The sequence below is a fragment of the Mauremys mutica genome, chromosome 4 (assembly GCF_020497125.1).
Source record: "Mauremys mutica isolate MM-2020 ecotype Southern chromosome 4, ASM2049712v1, whole genome shotgun sequence".
In the NCBI taxonomy this organism is placed as follows: Eukaryota; Metazoa; Chordata; order Testudines; family Geoemydidae; genus Mauremys; species Mauremys mutica.
In genome coordinates this window covers 87,176,649-87,200,641 of record NC_059075.1, presented here as the reverse complement: position 1 = coordinate 87,200,641, position 23,993 = coordinate 87,176,649, and the positions used below count along the sequence as shown (strand labels likewise).

Genomic DNA, 23,993 nt, shown 5'->3' with positions numbered 1-23,993 from the left:
AGATGGTGGATTTAAAATATATAATTAAGTCAGTCTTTTTTTCACTTAACTACATTTGTTTGCAATATACAAATTGGATACTTCAAATGTGGCATATTTCACATTATGATAGATCATTTTCCTTCCATTTTATTTGTATATTATACAAATGTTGGTGTCTTATCCTGCTAACAAATGCAGTTTTCACTGTAATTTCACTGAAATTCCCAAGCACTGTGTACCCTGAATCATGCATTAAGACTGTATCTTACAAACAGAAAAGAGGGTCATCACACACTTTCATTTGTGAACACGATACCAAAATGCTGTTAATATAACCTCAAACTTCAGTGAAGTACATTGTGCTACAGTATCTCTCTCCCCATCTAAGGATCAGAAACAGGAACAGACTCATGTCTAAAGTATGTTGTCATCTGTCTGATGTTATTAAAAAAGCTTCTGTTTCTATACAACCTGTTAGAAGATTTTGGTTATTTCTAATAGGGTATAAAGAAAACAGGGTGCACTGTACAATTTTTCCTACAGCTACCATCATGTGGAGGGGGGGGAACATGATGTGCTTGCAGGCCGGCTAAGCACAAAGGGGCAGTTAACAATGCCAATAGCAGTAGAAGCCCCAGTATAATATATCTGGGTGGAATGGGATTGGCCTCTTCTCCAAGTATGTTGGCAGGACATTGAGGTGTGGTGGGGAAGAGATCTGACCGCATCTGTACTAAACAAATAGGCGCCTCTCCTTATGTTACCTCAGAAGCCCAGGAGGGTATCTGTCATAGACTGCATAAGAGGTATACCCTTCAAGTCTGTGAGAGGCTAACAGTGTCCTCAGCCTATCCATTTTTGTGTTTCTGCACAAGTACGTGTTATGTTGAGGCAAGGTATTGTTATATTCATCTCAATAATCTCAAATACTTTCTAAGGACCAAATTTCTTGGAGGAACAAACTTTTGCCTGTATGGATAAATCATGGTCTTCTCTCACAAACTGCTGATTCCGTGACACAGGAGACACTTACAAAACTGATTCCCAGTTATAACAGTATGCACGAAGAAATTTTAAAGAAAAAAATATCACCTAAATAAAAACACTTCCTTACAGTTACAGAACTTAAATTTCAGCTTCTGTCTAAACAATGGCTCATGGTGAAAGTAAACTGTCCCTGAAACAAGTAGAAAAGCTTTCTTTTTTGCATCCATATGAACCTTATTCTTCTAGGTGGCCTATTAACTCAGTACTTTATGCACACCAAGGCTGTGCTGACAAAAACACAAAGCTGGAGTCTGTGCTTCACCTCTCTGGTGGCATAGCACAGAAGGAGCTCCCCAGGAGGAAAGGTGGGGAAAGGCAGTCTCCCCATAATTGCCTACATACTTGCTCTTCTACTGCCCAGAATAGCTACAGCCCAAAATGCTACACCCATTCTCCCTCCAGTTCCCAGCCTACTCCCTGCATCAGACATTGAGTATGCCAAGGGAATTCTATATCCAAGGCCACTGCTATAACTCCCAGAGCCATATTCTACCATCATTATTGCTAATATGAGATCACAGTAACTCCACTAACACCACAAGAGAGTCTCCAGATTTACCCGAGTTGAACTGAGAACAGAAGCTAGCACCCTCACTTTTTGAGTCATTTGGATGAAGCTCAAACAGCAAGGCACAAGTGGTGCCTGGTAAAAGGTTGCACATCTAATGGAGACAACTCCTGTACCCCTGATAGAGGAGGTTTGTCTGCTTTGTTTGCTTACAAGGTTTGCAATCCAGGGATCCCAACCTGCTCCTTGAAATTCAGGTGCTCACCTGGAAGGCAAATCAGAAACTTCAGATGCCACAAAATATAGGTGTTCATTTGCTTAGTGATGTGTGTGTGTATATATAATTTTATATACACCAGTTGAGTATTAGATTACAGTGACCTCCAGTCTGTTTCCACGAGCAATTCGAGGTGTTAGTTTTGATCTCTCAAGACCTATTTCGATGGCTGCTGTCTCTCAGAGGATACCTCTTTGCTATTCAAGTTCTATCTTGATAGAAAGCCCAACTGAGCTGACTCACTAATGGTGTCTAGACAGGTATCTTAATGGTTGGCCCTGAACTGTGAAATGCTCTTATCAGCCGAACATAGGCCTATTTTGCAGACTTACAGGATAAGTTGCAAGGCTTTTGCTTGAATGGTTGGCTTTATAAAAATTCTATAGGTGAAATCCCATCCCATTGACATCAATAGCAAGCTTCTCATTGATTTGGAAGGGGCCTGGATTTCACCCTTTTAATTTTTATTAATTATTTTTTTATTTATTTAAAGTTCAGTGGAAACAAAATTGGGCATTTAACCTTACTGTGTTTTGTGGGGATAATAATCGTTATTACCACCACACCCAAGTTTGTTGTGAGGCTGAATTAATGTGGTTAATATTGATAAACTGTTAAAGATACATGAATAAATCCCAATTCTACTGAAATGAATGGCAAAGTTCCCAGTGATTTTAATAAGACCAGGATTTTGGTGTATAAAGCATAAATGCTAAGTATTTATTATTATGCAGTTGTCATTTTTGAGATAGTATTTCTTCTTAAGTGACACATATATTGTGTTATGGAATAAGAGATTAGGATTGTTTTATAAAAGAAAGATTCATATGGTACATTGGGGAATATCATTGGCTAGTGCTTTTCCAAAGTATTTTGTTTTTAATGGAAGGATCTTTTCAATGTAATGTATATAATTTTGAGGACTGTGTAACACTAATGTAATGGAGATTTTATGAAGTCTTGAAGATGGTAGCAAATAGAACAGTTGATTACTCCGAAAACCCTCAGTTACTTGAACAATACAAACATTTAATCATTTATGAAAAGAGAAGGATAATCTGTCTTATTTTTTACAAGACAAGATGAACACATGGACATGTTTAGTGGATACCTCCCCTTTCCAAATCTTCCATAAACATCATTATTATTTATTATATCCATCTCTTCCTTTCATAATGGTTTAAGATGCCCTGCAGCAATTTTCATACATTTATTCTTATGCAGAATTTGTTTCCTGTATTCTATATCTCCTTTTCAATGAAATGTTGAATTCCTTAGCAATCAGGCACAGCAGCTTGACAAGAAGGGTGGGTTTTTTTTGTTTTTCTTAACAATAGGTTCATAAAAGCTTAAAGAAATCCCATTTTGAACTACATACCTCTAGGGACAATTTTGAAATCGTGCAAGCTGCAACCCATATATTATCAACCTCTATACAAATACCAGCTAAGTAAAAATAATTGTATGGTTTTCATTCACAACAGCATCTCTCTATTGTAATATACTTTTTGTCCTGAAAATCATATGTTTAATGTAAAATACTGCCAAGTTTCACATGTTGGAAAAAAATTCTACACCTCACGACTGAATGCTTAATCATGCAAAATTGTTTTGTAAGATAAAAAACAAAAGGAGCCTAAGGGAGTTAGGCACCCAAATCTCATTAAAATTCAACAGTTGGGAATCTAATTCACTTATGCTCCTTTGAAAACCTGGTTACTGTTATTAAACTATGTCAACATACCAGGATAAAATTGGTGGTTTTAAGAGTGCATTTGTAAGTGATCAAATGGTCTCTTCTGCCTTTCATTTTAAACTAGACTGCATGTCAGAATGTGTCATCATGCTCCAGCTTTTCATTGATACTCCAAACACAAAAATCATCTCCAAAGGAAAAACTGCACAACCCAAGAAAGGAACCATCTGTTTTGAAATGTATGGCAGATGCTGTCTCATTGTGATCTACTTCACTGGAACCAGATTATTAAACTTGTGATTCCTAACTATTTCTTTTTAATTAAACAAAAATGTTGCTTGCTTGTCAGAGAGTTAAAAGTCACAGCCCTGCAATAAGAATTGCTATCAAAAGGCAACAAGAAATGAAATCTCCTGTGCAGTTAAAATGAAATGAAATTTACGAGGCATTCTCAAGTGTATTTCAGGAACATTTTTACAACTATATTGTTTTAATCTAACAATTCCTAATGTTCTGAGTTCACTACAGGAGAAAACTGATAACCTACCTGACATTTTGTAATCCAGTTCTTTGCTATTATTCTAGTTTATGTGCTCAAAATATAATTAGACTCACTTAGGTCCTCAAGTAGTCCTTTTTAATAATGACTTATGATTATGTTTATGCTGTAACTTTATACTCACAAAATTGGCTTAAGAGTACAAAACTCCTGAATGTAACTCTATAGTTCTGCTCTACGCTCCATTATTAAATGGTGCATGGACTGGAATCCAGGGTTTTCCCCTTCCAGGTGAGTACCCTAATCACCAGACTGGAGTCATTCATTCTCCATCTCTGGCCCAATGACTACTGATGTATTTCATACAGAGTGGAACAGTTTCAACAGCAGAGACTGAGAGACACCCGCCCCCGAATACACCCTAGTCCAATAGTTAGGGCACTCATCTCTGCACTGGAGAAAGGACTTTAACCCAGCTCTCCCTTTTCTCAAGTGAATGCCTTAACCACTACACCAAGTGTTAAAGGAGGCACCAACAAGTGTGTTTTCTGAATCCAGACTTTTATTTCCTTTGCTTTTATTAAAAATACCCAAAACAATGTTTGGTTTGACCCAAAATTAAAGGTTTGTTTTTAAAAAAAAATTGTATTGCAAACTGTATCAAACAGTGCTTTTATTACGTGGGCCAATATCTGTCCCTAAATGAAATCCAAAGTTTCATCTGTGTCCAAAATCCAAGACATGAACTTTTATCTCAGGAGGTGAAAAGGCGAAGCCATTTTTATCAAAGAGAATGAAATAGATACAGTAATTGTTCTTGAATGGTAAGGATTGATATGTTACTAAATGGAGCCTTAATCCCTCTTTTATATGAAGGAAACCAAAGCGCCCAGTCCCGCAAACAATTACTACTGTGTATACACTTATTCCTGCACGTAGTTCCATTGACATCATTAGGTCTCCGAGCAGAGGAAGGCTAAGTACAGATTGCAGGATCAAGCCCATAATGAGTAAAATGTTTTATTGAGAAGAGTGATTTAAAAAAAAAGTAATTAAAAAGTAATGAAAATGGTTGAATCTACACATGTAGCTACCCGAGGAGGTTTCTATTAGATCTCCAGAAAAGCTTTGAAATGAGATGTCAACAGCAACATCATGCACCCAGAAAGTATCCCTGGTGGCTAATATTGAAAGTAAAGTGGGTGCCATGAACTAGCTTGCTCAGTGATCTGTGCTGATGGTAAAAAGATGAATGGCTATGTGGGTAGCAATGTTTAGCATGTATGACAGGGAGTCTAGTTTAACATTCCATGTAAGGTGTCTTGCAAGTGACATCTTCAGTTAATGATTTCATGAGCTGTTTTCATAAACCTAGATAAAAGCAGTTACTTCTGTTACCAGCAAGTGGGTTAATTCCTACAGAAAACCTAGCTGGAGGGTGGGAAAAACTTATGTCCTGCCCTCAGGGACGTTCCTTGAAATTCTTCCCTCAAGAGACGAGGGCATGGCCTATCCAAGCAAAAGAAAGCTTCTAGCAGGAAAATGATTACAGTTAATCCCGCAAGTATTTTGGAGGAAAACATGCTCATCTTCTTCACCCACCAACTGCCCATCCTGTCCACTCTCAATGTATGGAAACCCAGTTCCCCTACTGGGGGAGAGAGTCCTGTGAAGAGTGCCTTTTGGGCATGGATTGAGGCATACGCTCCTCTTCTCAGTGTCTGGCCCTAATTATAATTTGACAAGAATGGAAGAAGTGATTCTGACCCTTGTGCAGTTATACTTTAGGAAAACTTTAGGCATTCAAATGTATTTTGGGAGTTTGATTTACCTTGTGTTGCCTAAAGATCCATCATGGACTAGGTACATACTTGCTGGGTAGTTGAGTTTATCTTTAGCATGGACCCACTTCCTGCACCAAATTATGAAAGTTTGCCAAGACTGAACATGTTTCTCACTTCTTCCCTTTTTCACCCATATACTGCATTTTCCTACTTCTGGTACTATATTAGCCCTGCTGACAGCTTCAATTTGTAAAGTGCAGTCAGTATGATTTAGTGGCACTAATAAAGTCAACAGATCTACCCATTGCATCATAGTGCCTTTTTAAAAAAATGGCTAATGCATTAATCTGGGAACTTAAAAGAACAGGGGATCATCCCCTCTTTCGGAAAACCTGCAGAAGGGGGCTATGTTCCTATATGAAAAAGTCTCTCCATGGCAGTTCATGTCTTACTCTTAGAAGAGCTCAGGAGGGCTTGCCTCCCTGCAGCAGAAGCCACAGGTCCATCACTGAATTCCACAGATATTCTGGCATCTGCAAAAGCAATCTGCACAGAGATCCTGTGCCTCTTTATTACATCAGGGATGCCAATACTACCTCCCCTCATGGCCACATATCCTAGCAGGTAGCTCTAGTGTGGACCGAAGACTATGGAAAGGTAAAAAGTCAGCCGGTACTAAATTTCCATAGTGAATTCTGTGGGGTAGGTAGACCTGGCCACTCTCCCTGTGCAGATCCCCAAACCTCAAGAGAGTAGTCTTTCACAGGGTTGGCTACTCCCTCTTTTCACACAGGAGGTGAGAGACCCATATGGAGAGGGACACAAGTTTTTCCACCTCTGTCCCCCAACAGAAAATTGAGAGGAGGTTCTCCTCATAGAGCATCTGGATTTTCAAGGACATTCCAATACAGTGGCTGGGAATCAAGCTGAAAATCTTTTTTTTTTAAACCCATAAATAAGAGTCCCTTGTTCCAGATCCCTAGATTTTTTCCCACCAATGCTCTACTCCAATTTTGGCTAGTTATCAGTTGTTCTGCAAATGCTGATGCCTTTACTCTCTGCTAACTCTGCTTCTACTAATAACTCTACCACATGGTGACAGCTGTATTTCTGCAAGTAACTTTTTCTGCATGACTTCTTTTTTTCAGACAGCACATGGACAGATCTCTCATATCCACCTGTCAAAATTCTTCAAATTTAAAAGATCTAAGATATTTGTATATGCTCTTTCCCTCCTTCCACAACAGCATAAACATCAATCTTAAGGGATGGGAAGAAGGCCCTTTGTAGGCCTACTGTTTCAGCTTAGCTTGATTTATTAAATTCTTCAACTGTGCATGCCTCACCTCATGCAACAGTTACATACATGGTTACGTTCTTGCTTCAGACAGTATTTTTCTTCTCTCTCTGCACTCTAACCAATATATATCCAGTGCTGAGCTTGAGCCGGTTCACACCAGTTCGCGCGATCCGGTTGTTAAATTTAGCAGCCATTTTAGAACCGGTTGTTCCAGGACAACCAGTTCTATAAGGGCTGCTAAATTTCACAAAAGCTCTGGCCCAAGCTCTCCTGCTCCGCCCCCTTTCTCCTCCCCCTGCCCTGCTTCCAGTGAATCAGATGTTCGTGGGAAGCCTGACCAAGCAGCAGGCAGGCAAGCTGGGGAGGGGAAGTGCGGCTCCGCGGCGCGGCCTGGTTCAGCTCCTGCCGCCCGGAGGTCCGGGCGGCGCGCGGCGGGGGCTCCTGCCGCCGGTCCGGGCGGCACGGCGGGGCCTCCTGCCGGTCCGGGGTCCGGGCGGCGCGACGGGGCGCAGCGGGGGCTCGGCTCCTGTCCCGGCGTCCGGGCCCCAGCCCCAGCCCAGCTGGGCCCCCATTTCCAGGCAGCAAGGTAAGGGGAGCAGGGAGGGGGTGTTGGATAGAGCCTGGATGGGGTAGGGGTCCTGGGGGGCCATCGAGAATGAGAGGAGGGGTTGGGTGGGGCGGCAAGGGCCAGTCAGGAGACAGGGAATGGGGGGATGGGTCAGGGGTCCCGGGGGTATGTGTCAAGGAACATGAGGGGTTGGATGGGGCACGACCCCCCCCGGGGGGGAGGAGGGAACCAGTTGTTAATATTTTGGTAGCTCATCACTGTATATATCCCCCATCACTCTGCATTTTTCTTCAAGGTTCAGCCACACATCTGAAATTTCTTTATACCCATACAACAATGCATGTGCCTGTATTGGGGAGGGAAATCTCGGGATTTCAGTTTTCACCTGGCAATATAAACTGGCATTTCCAATTGAAACAATAGGTTCTGGTTTTCTGCTGCTCAAGGTGAAAGCATGTGAGTAATTACCAGGCAGATTACACCATCTTGGTAGCAGACATGTTACCAACAACGATATAGTTATCGAAATAGAAGAAAAAGTGGCTAATAACCAACACATACAAATTTGCACATATCCATGCAATTTTATAATTCACATAGTTATCTAAGGGAGCTGGAAATTTTTTCTAAGTATTCACAATGTCAGAACTTCACAAGAAGGGTCAGATTTCAGAAGGGACCTAGTTGGTATGACATTAGCAGCTCAGGAGTACAAGCTGGGCCAGGCTGCTACCAAATAAACACAGGCCTCTCCGCATGTAATACTCAGCAAAATGTCCATGTTCAGTAAAGATCTCTGACCCACAACAATGCCTGTTTGCATGCTGCATCACTTATTGCTAATGAAACACTAAGTATTCTACTTGTGATAGGGAATAAATGTATCTATTTATTTATTTACTTTTAACTAAGGAACACTTGGCAAGATGAAAGTGGTGAACCTGTCATTCTATATGCATGCGCACATATACAGTGTGACATTCTATTCTGAGATATAACCCATCTGCACCCTCGAGGTGGTATAAAGGAGACCAATCACCAGCACATAATCCCCTGTTGGAGGAAAACTCCTTGCAGGTGCATCTATTCCAGATATGGGCCCTGTCCTTCCCCTTGTACAAGATAGGTTGCTTTGCTGACAGAAGGCAGTAGGGAAGTGGTGTGGCATCGCTCCACTCTGGTAGGCCTGCCCACCACTGGTTTAGGGGCCATTATGACATATGCATTTTCAGAGAGAGCCTGGCCTTGAGAATCAGGGCACCACAAGAGAATCTGCCCTCATAGATGTCTCATCTATATAGATTCTTGTAGCACTCCCATCATTATGATATTTGAATGCCTAGGTCTCTTGATTTTTATCTATTAATTAGTTGGTTAAAACAAATCATGTGACCTCAAATGGAAGGCAAGATCCTGGCAAAAATCAGCCACGCAACAACAATTTAGACCATCTGAGAATCTGGCCTAATAAATGCCAATTCCTTCAATCAATAGGAGATGGCACATGCTCAGGAAAACAGAACATGATGGATATGTCCAGCATAAAGCAGCCTATTCTGCCAGTTCCCATTTAACCTCATCTCTATCCATATATCATCAAGTCCTAATACTGAAGGAGCACTGTGCTCCTGCCTGCTATGAAACAAACAGGAATGCAAAGAGAGTGAGCTGTAGATGTGGGACAGAGAGAACAGGAGGGAGGCTGGGGTAAGTATGCCTAGTAATCATAACATAAAAACAGTTTATGTTTTGGGACCATGAAGACGCAGAACAGTGATAGTCCAACGTGAGACTGCAATCCCAGGCATTTATTCTGGAGCAAGATGAAGAACATGACAATTGAAAAGGCAAAGACAATGTGCTCACTAATAAGTCCTTATTTACAGTTAACAGATCAGATTCTCAGGTAGTGTACATTTACAGGTATCACCTAAAGATCTGGGCCAGATCTATCGCATGATATCTGAAATGCTGTGCCACATCTTATTTCTTATACTTAGGAAGTAACTAAGTTGTTTCTTTTCATTGTTAAATGTTGTCAGTTGTCTACAGTGTATCTGTTTATTCTGCAGGGGCACAGAAATAACTATAATTTGAATTCTGGAATATTTAGATTATGTTTAGAATTGGATTATTGTTCAATTCTAGTCTACAGCTCATTGTGTACAGATAGGTCCCTAACAAAACAGCTGCTTTACTTGATATGTAGTCATTGTTCTGGATTGTCCCAGAGAAAGATTAACTCAAGTTGAAAGTATTACATGTTTGTTCTACCCCCCTCCTACATACCAGAAGACAAATTAGTAAAGTACTTTTCAAGTTCATACCAACCAACTTAGCACTGGCTTTATCATCAAGTGGGGTATTTATATTGTGCAGAAGAGCCCAGTTCCATTTGCTATTTACGTTGTTGGAAATATTAACACGAGAGGGGTAGAAGATTCACAATGAGAGCACAACAGAAAGACACACAATAACTAACTCTATCCCACAATTTTCCAGAGTAAATTCAAGATACATTTAATGAGAGAGAGGCTGCATCACAACAAGTAAAGTACACTAAGAAAGGACAAAAATCGCAGTCCATAAGACAGGGACGGCTCCAGGCACCACGCAGGAAGCAGGTGCTTGGGGCGGCATGTCCGGGTCTTCGGTGGCAATTTGGCGGCAGGTCCCTATTGGAGGGAAGGACCCACCGCCGAATTGCCACCAAAGAATCAAGCGGCGCAGTAGAGCTGCCAGCAAAGTGCCGCCAATTGCGGCTTTTTTTTTTTCTTCGCTGCTTGGGGCGGCAAAAAAGCTGGAGCCGGCCCTCCCTTAAGAGCTTTAGACGGAGGCCAGAAATAGAGACAGTTCAGAAATCAACTAAAGAGTGTCTACCAATGTTATCCCTCAGATTTTATTGACGGGGGGAGAGCAGTTTCAGAACAAGATATAAAAGGAAGAAAGGCAAGTTGTTTGGGACACCGTGACTGAATGCATGCCTGTGTTTACACCCTACACACCATTATAATAATATTGCTACAAAATATGCCTTGTATGGTATCATTTGAAAACTAATAACTTGCTGTTCAATATCATGGTGAAATCCATGTAGCAATATCATATGTAAAGTTATGAACATAAGGTGAAATCATGAATGAAGTGTGTTTACCAGACAAATTTGGGGAGTGGATAAACCTGTTTCTCAGACAAAAGACAAGCTGACACCTCTAGCCAGGGGTCAAAGATGATGGACAAATCACCTATCATGTGGGTATCCTTTGGCAAGGAAGTGGGGCAGGAACAGACAGATCTGCACCTTAGCAGCAGACAGCAGACTCCTTGACTCCACCCTCACAGTGGGAACGAACATTATTTAGTGGTAACCCTCAGGAAAATGCATTTGAAAGGATGACAACTATAAAAGTGGGGGAAGAAACACCCCCAAGTTCTCTCTCCATCTCTCTCTCCTTCCCCTAAGGCAACAAAAGGAACAGCCCCAGCCCTATGGACTTTGGGGGAGAATCTGGCCTGAAATCTGATCAGCAATAATGCTGGAACATATAGTAAGAATATTACCTTGACCATCTTTCTAAGATGTTAGAAAGCATCTTATCTTTATTTCTCTTGAAACCATTTCTGATTTTAACCCCTTATACTTGTACTCACTTAAAGTCTCTCCCTCTTTGTAGGCCCATAAACTTGTTTTATTCTTTAATTAAAACTAATCCAGTGTTGTCTTTAAACTGAATTCAATTTTAAAAGTAGCAAACTGTTGTATATTGATCCCCTTAGAGATGCAATGGACCTAATATATCTGGACTGTCAAGGAGAGTGCTGGACCAGTGCAGAACACACATTTTTTGGGGGGAGGGGGGATTCCTGGGGTCAGAGCTTCTGGACTAGGGCTGTGGTTATACACAGACACTCAGGATGTGATCTGCATGCTGTCTGTGGACAGCACACTTGGAGCTACAGCAGCAAAGCATTGTGAGGCAAAGTTGCAGGGTGGGAGTGACAACCCCTCTCTGGTCTGGATTGCACCCCAGAATGTCATAAGTACCTTAATTAGAAGGCTGTTGATCTGCATACAGATTCAAAACGAGGATAGACACGTGGATTGATTTTTTATTAAAAAAAAATTAAACACAGGAAAGGGGTGCTACCTGCCCATCACCCATACTCTCTTATACCAGGCATTTAAGTGGTTCCAATGGGCATGTTACAGGGCTCCTAACATACAACACACAACTGGGGTAGGCTCTCCTCAGCCTAAACCCCAGAATCAGCTCTTTTGAAGCCCTAGCCCTGCTCCCACCCTGTGATGAAGACAAAGGGTGCTCAAGGGCAGGGACCTCAGCCTATTCCACGAGCCCAAGGCCCATCAGTAAAATCCCTGCAGGAACAGAGCTAAAAGAGACTCAATATGGCCCTTGCTCCAGATTAAATCCCTGGCATTGGCATTAGCCAATCAGCACCTGCCCCCCTACCTGGAGCCCCTCAGCAAGTGTCTTCCTCCCTTGGTGCTGGGGCTGTCCCCCTTCATCACTGGTCCCATCAAGTTTCCCTACCCACTGAGACACATGGGTGGCATTTCATAGTACAGTGACAACATGAAAGCTCATGTGAAGTTAGTTGAGAGTGGGAGGCGATGAAGGACTTAATGAGTCCTGCAGCCTCTTTTAGCATGAAGTGACTGCAAAGCAGCCACATGGGCCCCCCAAGAATAGCCCTGCTGCAGGAATTTTGCAAGCAGGCCTGCATGTCTGTTGAGACAGAAAAGGGGAGTGGTCAAGGGTTCAGGGCCATTAGTGCCTAGGCATAAATCAGAGCATCACTCAGGGCAGCCCTGACCTGCACAAAAACAATCTGGCTCCCAACAACCTTGGATTCAAGGAAATGCAAGTCACGTCCACCATCCCCACATCAGCCCTGCTCGTCTCAGTACCAGCACAGGAATACATTTCCCCTAAAGGCAAGAGACCTGAGTAGAACATACAGGACCTGATTCTCTGTCCTGTTACACAAGCTGAACATCAGTGAAACTGCACTGACTTCAGTTGTTGAATCAGACCTCCCAGTAGTGAACAGAAGGGTTGGAAGGAAGGAAGGAAGGACGGACTGATGTAGTCAGGCATGGAGCTGTCTGGAGTACTTACAGAAAATCTCTTAAAATAAAAGGTTTTGTTGCTGAACTTCTGCACTCCTGCTAAAACAAAAAGCAGAAATACCTACTGGGCTTAAATTTCTTGTATTGTTGCCTATTTAAAATTTAAGTAGCAACAGAAATTTCACACAAGGAAACCTGAACCTTGTGAAACTTCTGGGTCAAGGGTGCTCAGATAAACATCAGAGGCCTAATTCTGTTGTCACAGCTGTTTTACACCCGTGAGTAGCTCCATGACATCAATGGAGCTACACCTGATGGACAGGAAATTCTGTACCCAGTTCTTTAGATGCTTAACTGAAATGACGCTCATAATAACTGTTTCAGTTCTGCCATTGCTAAATTGGGGGCTGATTCACCACTTTTTTATTCCACTTTTGCACTGGTGTAACTCTACTGATTCCAATAAGTTTACATCACCATAAAATGTGAAGTGACTCAGTGGTGAATGAAGCCCACACACTGCAGTGTGTGCATAAAAACCCTTTAGCTTTCTTTAAAGAACATAACCTTTGAGCCTAAATTGAAAGCTATTTTGTGCTTTTAATTAAATAATATTAGCATTTACTTTTGTTACCCTTTTCTTTTTGAAAGAACAAAGACTAAGAATACAGCTTTACCCAAAGAGGTGTTTTGTCTTACTTACTATATCTCATAAAGGGCTTCATGTTAAAATAATCTTTCTTCAGTCACAAAATAAGTTTAATACATAGTACAAAATAGATTGGCAATAACATACTGCAGTGCCATTTCAAAAGAAGTCAAAATTAAATTCCATTTTAAGATGATGGTACAATAAGGCCATAAAAGGAGTTAAATGGGTATTTTGTGAGTGATTACTCAAGCTGATCAAATAATTGATTTAAAACTACTGCCTGCTACAAGTTTCACTGCAGTGGCGTCATGCCAGGCCCGTCAATGCTCCCAGTGACATGTATCCGCTGAATAATACAAACTTTCCTGTCACTGTTATTGTTTTTGTTTCTCTATCCCTCCCTCCTCAGCCATCTAAAATTTTACTGGTGGCCCATTGTTCCTCCGGATGGGATAGATGTACTCAGAAATCAGTGGCTATTTCTCTTAATGGAGGCAAGCTCTTTCTGGTTTTTTTCTTAGTATCTCAAATCAGGGTATCAACCACTGCTCTAAAATAGACTGTGAAATAGGCTCCAACTCTGTCCTCATATGGACACTGTATACAAAATAAAGTATCTGAGCCATAAAGATACACAAACAGTAATATAAAGCTAAAATGGGGAACGGATTGGTGCAGTCTCAAGGTCCACTCTTGGATTTTGTTATGACTGCAAATTTATTTTCTCCTGCAGCCTTAGTGTGTTCCTCCATGGGAGTAATAATACACTTGTGAGCACAACCATTTTAAGGACAATGTCCAAAGCGTCTCAGCCAGCCTTAGAGACAGCATGTATTTGAAAACAATTTTCTTACAGTAATTGCCATGATTATATCTCAGGTTCTCAATATGTGTAGAAGCTGCTTTACACAGCAGCACGTTCATCTTAAATATTATTTTGCACTAAAAAATAAATGTATTCTTTGGTTACAGAAACTAATTACAGTATCTCTTCATAGATTAATGGAGAGATTATTAGAGAGAAATAAGAGCATGAGAAACATTAACTGGCGAAACTTTTAAAAACACTTCTCTCTAAGATGATCACTTCAACTAAGGTGATAGATTCAGTGATTTTTTCATGTCTCCTTTAAAAAAAAAATAGTTTGATGTTGAATATTGACAAATACACATATATTCCACTATGAAAATAGCTGATTCTTGCTTCTGTCTCTCTCAACAGCTTGCAGCAATCTGAACCCCCCAAATGCAAAGTCATTGGGACAAATGCTGATCTCAGGTTACACTGATGTAAATCTGGGATAATTCCATAACTCAGTGGAGTTGCATCAGATTTATACCAGTGATCAAGATTCAAATCATTTGTATTTTTTTCTATTCCCCATCCCCTTCACCCTCCACTCCCTGCTTTTTCCTGATCAATGTTTCATCCAGAGCTTCCTTTATTCAGGTTCTTCTGATGTGAATAATTTAAGATGGGTCTTAAAGGTACATAATATTAGTAATTCTTAGTATTCAATCATGGCAATAATCGCTCTCATACCAGTGACAAGTTTAAAGCCTAAAACACAGATGAAATCCTGGCCCCATTGATTTCAGGTGGGAGTAATCCTGTGTAGGTGGAGGGCAACCCTTGGCCCCTGTGCTTGATTCATTCTGGGAGCTTAAATCTAACTAAAATGCATATTCCCCAAATCTGCAAAAACAATGAAAATGTTCTGCACCAGGATTTAAAAAAAGTTTTTCAACTGAAAACAAATGCAGTGAGCTGGGGCCAACAACTTTAGCTTCAGTCCAGGGCAATACTAAGGGTTAATTCATCACTCCATACACAGTACCTGAATGTTCACTGCCAGCTTTAGTAAGTGATGTACATCTAATGTTAGCTTGATAATAAACGTGTGAGAGATTCACACCAGCTAGATTTTTCCTCACTTCCAGCTCTTGTTATGACCACCCACTAATGAGGGGAGAACAATTAATAGCTAGGATAGCTAGTGAAAAAAGAGAAGTAATGGGAAAAATCCCCTCACTGGAGTAGTTTCCAAGTTCCTAATAAAAAGAGCCTAAAAAGATACAAAATCTAGTGTGGTGTAGTGAGCATAGGCCTTCTAAGCCCTAAAGGTTAGTGTCACTCACGAAACTTGAATATACGTGGGAGCATAAAAGACCTGTGAGATGTATTCAGTAAGAGTGAAAAAGCAATATGAATTTTAGATGGTTTTAGAACTATCCTTTCTCAGCTGCCAAAATAAAAATATATAATTGTGCTTGTTTGGAATTTCCAATTTTTTTGAAGGCTTTAGTACAAATCTAATGACACCTGTTTCTTTCAAATGAGACCTTTACTTTTGCATATACCTTCACATATAAAAGATGTGAATTTGTATAGATAATACCATAGGGGCAGTTTTTGTTCCCCTCCCATTTCTTTCAAATTCAAATGGGAGAAATTAGAAAAATATTAGGCCTGATAGACATAAGGCAGCTTGTCTACCCTACATGCAAGTCTGTAATGCAGACATGCACTTACAGTTAAAGGTTTCAATTCTGACAAGTATATTCATCTCCAAATTGTGCGACTGGCTTTTACCACTCATTTATTTTTAAAATCTTCTTTTAATTGGGGATGCTGACATTTCTATATAAAAAGAGAAAACAAAGACAGTAGAACACATACATGATGGACATCCAGTGAATTTACAGAAAGGTCTAAACAAAATCTGTTGGAAAATACATGAATGATATTCAGACTAAGGGTTTGTTGTTTTTTTTATATTGGTTGCAGCAATAGTGGCCATCAATAATTATAACATGATAATAGTATGTGGGAGGATGGGGTAAGGGACTTCAGAATAGAAAAAATGGCATTTCCTTATTCAGCAAGTCTTATACCTGTGTGTTTTCATAGCTATACCTAGTTACATTTGTGACCCTTTGGGGCCATTGGCACATCACGAAAGCTAGTCTAACCTCGACCCTATCATCTCCTATACCACCTCCATGTCTCCTATTTGTCTAACACAAATAAAACTATCTCCCAGCTTTCAACATGCCTGGAAAACATCAGCACCTGCATAAAAAGCAGCTGGCTGAAGCTAACCTCTAGAAAGAGGGAGGTGGTACAGCCTCAGGAAAGAACTCACCACTAAAACATCAGTTCTCAGATTGTCTAGATGTTCCATAGCCTACTGGTCCTTTTGAACTACCCACTGCAACCAAATATACTCAAATAGTTATGTCTGCAAACACACCTATTTCCACTTCCAACTCACTATACCAACATGACCTATCTTATCAGACCTCGACTTTGCCAGGGTAATCCACACATCTTTGATTCCCAAAGTATATTTATGTGATATATTATTAACTAGGAATGAAAGTGCCAACTTTACAAAAAGCTACAACTGGATTCATATGTGGCAGCCCGCTTACTCAGCAATGCTGGCTGTTGCAAGCATATCACGCCAGTTCTCATGGCCCCATACAGTCTCCCTATTGAACTTAGGGTCAAAATAAAAGGTTTTGGTCCCTGCCAGAGAATTGGCTCAAGCTACCTGATGGACCATTTAACTCTATGAGACAGAAATAGATTTCAGAATGGAGAGAAATGAAAATCTGACCATTTATTCCTACCCTTTGTTTCCTATCTTTTAACCAGTTACCAATCACTGAGAGGACCTTCCCTCTTATCCCATGGCAGCTTATTTTGCTTAAGAGCCTTTGGTGAGGAACCTTGTCAAAGGCTTTCTGAAAATCTAAGTACACTATATCCACTGGATCCCCCTTGTCCACATGCTTTTTGACCCCCTCAAAGAATTCTAGTAGATTGGTGAGGCATGGTTTCCCTTTACAAAAATCATGGCGACTCTTTCCCCAACAAATTGTGGTAATCTATGTGTCAGACAATTTTGTTCTTTACTATAGTTTCATGGTACTGAAGAAAACTTACCAGCCTATAATTGCTGGGACCACCTCTAGAGCCCTTTTTAAAAATTGGCATCACATTAGCTATCCTCCAGTCATTTGGTACAAAAGCTGATTTAAATGATAGGTTACAGACTTCAGTTAGTAGTTCTGCAATTTCAAATTTGAGTTCCTTAGAACTCTTGGGTGAATACCATCTGGTCCTGGTGATTTATTACTGTTTAGTTTACCAATTTGTTCCAAAACCTCCTCTAATGACAATGCAATCTGGGATAATTCCTCAGGTTTGTCACCTAAAAAGAATGGCTCAGGTTTGGGAATCTCCCTCACATCCTCAGCCGTGAAGACCGATGCAAAGAATTCATTTAATTTCTCTGCAATGGCCTTATCATCTTTGAGGCCTCCTTTACAGTGCTCTTCAATCATCCACTAGCCTCACTGGTTGTTTGCTTCTTTACAAAATTTGCTATTAGTTTTTGAGTGTTTGGCTAGCTGTTCTTCAAATTCTTTTTTGGCACAAAGACCTCAGATGTCAACTGTTCATTTGGGAGGAGCTGGAGTGAGAATTGGGACCCTCTAAAGGTGGGAGAGAGGAAAGGCATATGATTTAAAGGAAAAAATATTAAATTAAATGCCTGGATTCACAAACTTTTCTGAGCAAAATACTGCATGTTTGTGTGTACTGAACAGCAAATAGCTATTTTCCAAGTAAATAAAGCAGCAATTGCAGAGCAGTCTATATTTATTATGCATTTACTTGGAATGATGTGTGAAAAAATACACTAATTCCAGACTAACTGCAGAGAGTCCACAGAAATCACTATGTTGGTATGAATTTTCATTGCATTAAATATCACAAACTGGACAGACTGCAAAGTCAGAGATCCTTAACTCAATGGCAATAAGGAAAGCAGGAATATTGGAGTTTGTTTTGTTTTTACAACTTCACGCTATCTAGGCACCATGGTTACAATGTCATTTCTAATGCTGCACCATTTCTATTAAGCCAAATATCCTTAACCAAGAATAAAACAAAAGACATGAGACCAGATTTTTCTGAGAGTGTCCAACGCCATATTTTCAAAAGACCTCAGCACTTAAAATCAAGTACCTAAATAAGGAGTCTGATTTTCAGAAGTGCTCTGCTCTCCCTTGTGATACTCATGGCCAGATTTTCAAAGGTGCTCATCAGTCAACACGATGGGGAAATCCGGCCATTTATTTTTATACCAAAATAGGAGCTGAACACTTGGAAAAATCTGACACAAATTGGAGGTGCAGAGCACTTTGAATATTCTGGACTAAAGGGTGGGTCCAGCCCCTTCCATGTGTATGGAAGTTTCAATACAAGAGAACAAGGGAAGAGGTCAGGAACTCATGCATTTTTAGGGGCTCTGTGTGGGTAGATCTGAGCCAGGCCTGGTGGATCTCCTGTCCATTGCCTCAACAGAAAGTACAATGGCCTTTGTAGTTATTTCAGTACTGATGATGAGTATTAAAATGTGAAGCTGATCCATTTCAGCAATGAATACCACTCCGGGACTAGGATTTGTCCCCTCTTGAAGAAATGTTACCTTTTAAGACCTAGAAAGTGAAGTGTGAGCAAAAAATATTATTGCCCCTCCCCACACACACTTGGAAAGTTTTCTCTGTTTACACATTGAGTATGTATTAATTTGCTGTACCAGGAGGAACAAACTACTCTCCCTCAACAACCAATCTAAAGCTACCTCAAGCACATCATTTTTTTACCACCTTGTTGATTCAATTTCTCACACTTTTTTTCTTCTCTCATCTACATTTCAGTAAAGTCTCACCTTTCTCCTGCCCAATGCAACAGGCTAATCTGTAACAAACAACGAACAGAAAACTCAGTCCAAAATTATGAAACAGGGATGGGGAAAAAAATCATCAAGAAGATATACATGTTGTACACAATTTATTACCCTGGCTCCTACCATCATAGGTTAGGAGATTCTAATGGTTCACCTAGCAATTCTAAGTTAGGGAACCACAGGAACTGCCTCTACTGCTGTCACTCCTGTGGCCCATGTCAAATGAAGTCACCTAAGCACCTGAAATGCAGCACCAAATACTGCTAATCCAAATGCCATATAGTACTCTAAAAGAAATCCTGTTGCTTACCAGCAGCAATAATGATGAAATAATTCTTTTCCCTTCTCCCACCACTGAAGCAATTATCAAGAACCACGAGAGTTATTGAAAGTATGATAGGTTATAATAGATACAGCAGCAGTAATTACAGTGATCACCCACTACACCCTAAACCCATGTATGCCTTATTCAGAATAGAAGGCACTCTAATACCAGGATGGGTGGCTGGATAGATAGGGGATAGATAGTGGAGGAGGTAACATCAATGAGATCACTCTTTTCTGAGTGAGGGTGTGTTGGGCTGGAGGAGTTCAAAAAATATGGCAAAAAAATAGGAGTAAAGTTATGCTGCTTCTCAATGTACAGTCAAAAGGAAAGAAGGATAGTTTGTGGTTAGTGCACTGGTTTAGATTCAAGTGATATGGGTTTAACTGACAACTCTGCAAAAGACTCTGACACACCTTGGACAAGTCACTTAACCTCTGTGTGTCTCAGTTCCCCATCTGTAAAATGGGGATAACACTTCCCTTCGGCAGAGGGGTATTGTGAGTATAAATGAATGAATGCTTGAGAGATACTCGGATGATAAAATGATGGAGGCACGTAAATAGATATAAATATAGTTCAGAGCTCTCTCTCAGAAATTACAGGGTTAACATATACCATCTGGAAACATACAGCCTCACCTTTCTCAAGGAGCAGGACCACCTCAGGGATGCAGCATTTAATTGATCTCCTCCCAGTAGCTTTGTGTGCCTTTTGTAAATATTAGTTAGTAGGTATTAGAACTGGATGAGTGTGAAATGCCCTGAGATGGTAAGAATATGAAATGAATTCTAAGCAGTCAGTGCCCCCTGAATTCCTGAAGGAATTCAGAAAGAACAACATAAAGGTGGTCTCTATTACTCACAAATCCTATGGACATATCAGCTGCTTTTTCCTGCTAACATGGTAGTTCCTGTCCGAGACTACCTGTCTCCAGAACTTTCCTACACACCCAAGCCTGCCATCATGGGGAAAAGGAAGGGAACTCATGTACTCCAAGATTGTGGCCTCTCAAAGAGCAGCCTTTGGGTATTCAGCACTAGCTGATACCAAGCATGTCTGAGGCTTGTTTTTCAACCTAGAAGAGCAGGAAGGGGCCCTTTCTAGTCACTTTCATCTTCCAGTAACAGCATAATGAATGTTTACAACACAGGGAAGATTTTAATTTAGGAGAAACATTTTAAACATTTTGCTTTTATCATCAATCTAATAAACTCTAGGGCATCCACATTTAACGTTCTACCAGATTTAACAGTGGGAATACTTCAAATGTATCTGCTGAAGGAAAAAGAATACTACAAGTACCACCTACATATTACCTAACAATAGACACCAAAGCAAACCAGTGCTGTGAATACTGAGGAGCAACAGAAAGAGCAAATTCAACCTTTAAGGGTATGTCAACACTATTAAAAAAAAAAAAAACCCATGACTGGTCCATGCCAACTGACTTGGGCTCCTGGGACACAGGCTAAGGGGTGTTTAACTGCAGCGTAGATGTTCAGTCTTGGGCTGGAACCCAGGCACTAGGACTGTGGGGTTGGAGGGTCAGAGTTCAGGCTCCAGCCTGAGCCTGAATGTCTACACTGCAACTAAACAGCCCTTTAGCTCGAGCCCTGTGAGCCTTAGTCAGATAGCGCGGACCAGCCGTGGGTGTCTAATTGCAGTGTAGACACATCCTAAGGTAGTAAGGTGGCACTTCCAGTGTAAAGGCCTACCAGCCATTGGATAAAGGTTCTTGTGCATTGCAAGGTAAAGGGAATTCAACAGACCTCCACTCCCTCCTCTGTCACTTCTAGAAGCAGAGGCATAACAGATCAAAATATGTACCTTCACTAGCAGCATGCCAGAACTTCTCTACCATAAATTACCAACCAACTTTCATCCCCTCACAAGTCACTGAGGTAGTGTTTGTTCTTCTGAAGTGAATTCCTGACTGCTTTGCAATAGCAATTTAAGATTGCTGTGGAATTGTGCTATTAAAAATACTATCATCCATTCCCCTGCTATTAGACTAATATGACTTTACTGCTGTTATTTGTATACCCATTTAATGATTTTCTTTATTAGCAATATTGTTATTAAACTGCATTTTGCAGTGCTTATCAACATGGTGCTGAGTGTAACATCCTATTTCAATCAAATTACTGTGTGTTTTGATCACTCTCAGATTGTTTATACAGAAAAGAGTTTGCCACCACAGGATAGGGACAGCTGAGTTTCATAACAGGAACCAAGCAGAGACATAGTACCATGAACATTGTTCTAGGTGAGTTTAGAGGAAAATATAAGCTTTCATTATGAAGGGTGAACCTCAAATATCTAGGGCCAGTGCCTGAAGTTCAGACTTAGACAAAATGCTCATTGAAATCAAAGAGTTAAATATCTGTCCTTTAGAGAATAGATTTAAATAAGCATGCAGAAGAGTGGGCACTTACCTGAACTTATTCAAAACCTCATTTGTCTATATAAGATGGGCTAGAAATCTTGTGAAATCTCCAGTACTTACTACACAAATCTGCAGCTAACTGATAGAGGCGCATGCTTGCACCCAGATAGATCACTGGGGCTTCACAAGAGATCTCAGGAGTGCCTACATGTTGTCAATTAGAGAATCGGGGCCTGATTGCAAGCTTTTTGGAGCAGAGACTGTCTTCATATGTATTTGCATAGCATTTAGCACAATGGGGCCCCCAGTCCTGACTGAGGCCTCTGGATGCTACTGCAATATAACATTTTATAAATAATACTTGTTCATCATTCCTGATGCATAGGAAATACAAGAACATATTTTGGTCCTTCCAAAAGCAGGAAGTGCAAAAGCATGTAAAAACTGACAACAAAAGAGTTATCCAAACTTTTCCAAACTTTAGAAAGTCCCCTTGGGTACACTTAGGGTTGATATTTTTACAGAGTTGCTGGTCCCTCCTCTAATAAGCCTCATCCTGGAGTTGTTATTCATGCAGTAGCTAGTGAAGTCAATGGTGCTTATTACAGTAGTAAATACATCTTAAATCAAACCTCAGATGTTTGCAATTGTTCATAGCACCAAATAATCATTATTTAGAGAAATCACTGGGATTTGAGAAACACCAAAAAACAAACAAAAAGGATCTAAAAAAATATTTGCTTCAACAGCTTTAGGTTTTCTTTGCAGTGACACATCATGGGCCAGATCCTTAGCTGGTGCATATCAGCACAGATCCAGCTGAGGATCTGGACCCCTATAGTTATGAAAAATCTACACATTTCAGTTAATAAAACTGTGCAGTAATCATCACACCTGAAACTTTGTTCTGTAAATCCCAGAAGTAAAATCAACATGCAGAGGCCTCACAAAACTATAACAATAAAGTGATACAAGGAAGATGACATCACCAAATGCCAAAGAGAAATAAATAGCAATTACTTGATGAGAAATGTGGGCAGTTGCCCACTGACTTCAGGAACCGCAAACAGGTTACACAGAGATTGCCCTGCATACACGATAATTTGAGAGGAAAGCACTTCTAAAGAAATCTCATGGTAGAAAACTTATTGCTACTCATGATCTTTTCTTTGCCTGAGCTAAGCAGTTTCACACAGCACGATAATAGGTTCCCCTTTTTGCTAAAGCAACTGTTCCTGCAAAGCTGCTCTGTTTGGGTTCCAGCCTACACATTAACCATATGTTTGCAAGAACTACTAAATGCAACATACAGAACAGCCTTCTGATGAAACAGATTAAAGCACAATCTCCTCCCAGTTAATGACATACTGATAACACTGTATTGTTTTTTAACTTCCATCATGATCGCAAGAAAAATCGCTCCATTGTTTAGATAGTCAGTTCAACTGAGGAATAAAAAAAATTGCTCAAATATAGCGTTCCATTGTTACAGGACATTTCCTTTTCTATACCTCCAAATCCCCATTTTTAGAGTCCCACTTACTTTTCTGTTGAATGGAACATCCAGCATGGTTTCAGAGGAATAGCGTAAGTAACAGCTGTATTTTACAATCTATGATTCAAAACCCTTATATTAAAAATTGAAATGGAATTTAGATTGAAATCTCTCTGCCTGAATATTGATTCTTATTGACAACTGTAATCATTGCATTTGTGTGCTATTTATTTTCAACATTAGGTCACATAGGACTGTAACTGATCATGTGCCACTCAAATCTATCTCTTAAGTGTTTTTATTTTTTTTCCTGGAGTTACACTGATCACATATGGCATTCAGATGTCGACTTCAACTTTCTATTCATACCTTGGCAAATTGCAGTGGGGAGTAAAATCCAATTTTAAATCATGAGCTATTTACTGAAGTTCACAAATATATGCAAGCACTGCTTTTCTTGTTAAGATGACAGATTTCCTTTTTAATGCTTTTGGGCCAGATCCTCAGTTGCAGCTTCAGATCTGCCCCTTTATCTTTGCCAAAGTATAGTAGTTTTTTATGAAATATGGAAATGTGTGATAATTCCCGTTCTTTCCCTCATTTTAACTAACAGATAC

At 40.3% G+C, this 23,993-nt stretch overlaps 1 protein-coding gene and 1 long non-coding RNA gene across 7 annotated transcripts in view; one reads left to right on the top strand and one right to left on the bottom strand.

Annotated features, from left to right (window-relative positions):
- Positions 1 to 3,734, top strand: part of LOC123367900 — a 31,118-nt gene extending 27,384 nt beyond the window's left edge. The window contains exon 5 of the long non-coding RNA XR_006578640.1: positions 3,635 to 3,734. This is a non-coding gene — a long non-coding RNA (uncharacterized LOC123367900). The remainder of the gene's footprint in view (positions 1 to 3,634) is intronic.
- LUZP2 (leucine zipper protein 2) overlaps positions 1 to 23,993 on the bottom strand; it is a 431,446-nt gene that overhangs the window by 317,111 nt on the left and 90,342 nt on the right. The window lies entirely within an intron of this gene.